The following is a 2,729-nucleotide window of genomic DNA, read 5'->3' as shown; positions in this document are numbered from 1 at the left end:
TCAAGTGTGGCGGCAGTAGTGAGGTTGGCCCAGGATCAGACATTGTTTCGTTCTGTTGTGCATGGGGTTGCTATGAGTCGGTTCCAACTCGATGGCACCTGACAACAACAACCTAGAAAGTGCTCAAACCTGAAACTCATCAAGCCTCTATGTTGATTCATTTTGGCAAAATACAGGGAACAAAGGGACATTTAAACGGCACAATGGTGGTGCCTTGGAGTTAGTTCTGACTCATAGCTACCCTGCATAGGATTTCTGAGGCTGTAATTTTTTTTTTTTTTAAGTTTTTTTTTTTTTTTTTTATTGTGAATTGAGTGATACTTTACATGGGAGAACATCAGCTTTACATTCATCCTATTGTATTTCATTTCATTGCAATGATTACAGTCCCCTCTATGCATCATCATTCAACAGCATTTGCTTCCTTTCCCTCTTTTTTTTTTGGATGCACACGGAAGCACTCAGGAACATATAACCATTCAAAGGATACACCCCACAAGACTGCTCCCTGGCCGTCAGCAGACAGCCTCTCTCCCTCCTTGAGTATAGAGTCCCCAGCTGCTCCATCTCTCCATGTCATCGTCTCTGCCTCCATCTCTGGTGTCACTGCTTCTCTGGGTAGGGTCCCGCACTCCGCTCTTCTCCTTTGATGGTCCCAGGGTCCTCTGCTCCTGGACTGCAAGATCAACCACTCCCCTCCTTTTGTTACAAAACATCTACCTTTACATTTGCAACATTCACAATAAGTTCTGTTCACTGTTGAACCGTAAGAGTCTTATCCCCATCTCTTTTCACCAGCCCCATCCAGACAGGTTGGAAACCACTCAGTGGAGATTCTACCTTCCCCCACATCCTCTGAAAATAAGCTCCCTCTTGAAAACTTGTAAGAGGCTGTAAATCTTTATGGGGGCAGAAAGCTTCATCTTTCTCCCATGGAGCGGCTTGTAGATTCGAACTGCTGACCCATCGGTTAGCAGCCCAACTCATAACCCACTATACCACCACTTGTCTGTCACTTCTTATTGTACTGTGGTGGCTTGCATGTTGCTGTGATTCTGGAAGCTATGCCACTGATATTTTAAATATCAACAGTGTCACCCAGAGTGGACAGGTTTCAGCTGAACTTCCAGACAAAGACAGACTAGGAAGAAAGAGAGATGGACTACTACCAAGTATTTAGTCACTGAAAACCTTATGAAAAGCACCGGACAATTGAAACTATGTTCCCAGGGCTCCTTAAATGACATCCTAGGACATAGTTGCTAGAGAAGGATATCATGTTTGGTAAGGTGGAGGGTCAGAGAAAAAGAGGAAGATCCCTAATGAGATGGATTGGCCAAGTGGCAGCAAGATGGACTCAGGCATGGTAACAGTAGTGAGGTTGGCCGAGGATTGGGCAGTGTTTCGTTCTGCTGTACATAAGGTTGCTATGAGTTGATATTGACTCGATGGCACCTAACAACAACAACAAGGGTCATAGAAAAGAATAGATTAGTGGTTTTCAGGAGCCTGCTAACTAAGGGAGGGGAAACTGAGGAGTGCTTGTTGAATGGATATGAGATTTCTTTCTGGGTGATGGCTACACAACATTGTAAACACTCATCTACTAAAATGCACTGACTTCTGCAGTCTGTTGTCACTGTTAGGTGCCATGGAGTCAGCTCCCACTCATAGTGACCCTATATACAACAGGGTGACACACTGCCTGGTCCTGCACCTTCCTCACAGTTGTTTGGTTTGAGCCCAGTGTTGCTGCTACTCAATCCATCTTGTTGGGGATCTTGCCCTTTTTCACTGACCCTCCACTTTACCAACCACAATGTTCTCCAGGGAACAGTCCTTGCTGATAACATGTCCAAAGTATGCGAGATGAAGCTGGCCATCTTTGAGTCTAAGGACATTCCTGGCTGTACTTTTTCTAAGACTGTTTTTTGTTCTTCAAGCAGTCTGTAGTAATTTCGATATTCATACACTTTAAAATGGTTCATACAGCGAAAGTTTATGTTACGTGCAATTTACTTTTTGTAGTATCTTTTTTTTTTTTGGTTCCCAAGTTTTATTCAAGGACTTATAAAAAATATTCCAGATAGGTGAGTTTTAATCCTCATCCCCTTCCTCTTCTTCATCCTGGTTAATCTGGAAGTAACGTAATTCACAACTTTCTTTGCTGTTAGCAATTACGCACAACCAATCATATAGATTATTCTTCTTCAAATATTTTCTTTGGTTAAATAGTTCAAATACCTTTTGGAAAAAAGCACCTTGGAGATTACAGTAATCTTGCTCTTGTTTCTTACAATGGTTACAACTTCTCCACTGAGATTACCAGTTTTCCCACTGACTTTGATTCTTTCTTGAAGAAACTGCTCAAAATTGGCAGCATCCATGATTCCATCTTCTACAGGACGGGTGCAGTCCATGGTGAACTTCAAAACCTGCTTCTTCTTTTTTTGCCCCCTTTGCCACAAGCTTTTTCCCAGGTGCCAAGGCGGCAGTGGAGGCAGAAAGGGAGTTCAGCGAACTACGCAGACGCAGAGTCCACAGCGCGCAGAGCCCGTTATTTGTGTCTTCTCCCTCTTTTTTTTTTGTTAGGTTTGCCAATGGTCTGTCAATTTTGTTAATTCTTTCCAAGAACCAGCTTCTTGTCCTGTTGATTGTTTCTATAGTTTTTCTGTTTTCTATCTCATTTATTTCTGCTCTAATCTTTATTATATGTCTTTTCTTTTGGT

The sequence above is a fragment of the Chrysochloris asiatica genome, unplaced genomic scaffold (assembly GCF_000296735.1).
Source record: "Chrysochloris asiatica unplaced genomic scaffold, ChrAsi1.0 scaffold00125, whole genome shotgun sequence".
In the NCBI taxonomy this organism is placed as follows: Eukaryota; Metazoa; Chordata; class Mammalia; order Afrosoricida; family Chrysochloridae; genus Chrysochloris; species Chrysochloris asiatica.
Note: the sequence above shows the minus strand (reverse complement) of the source record.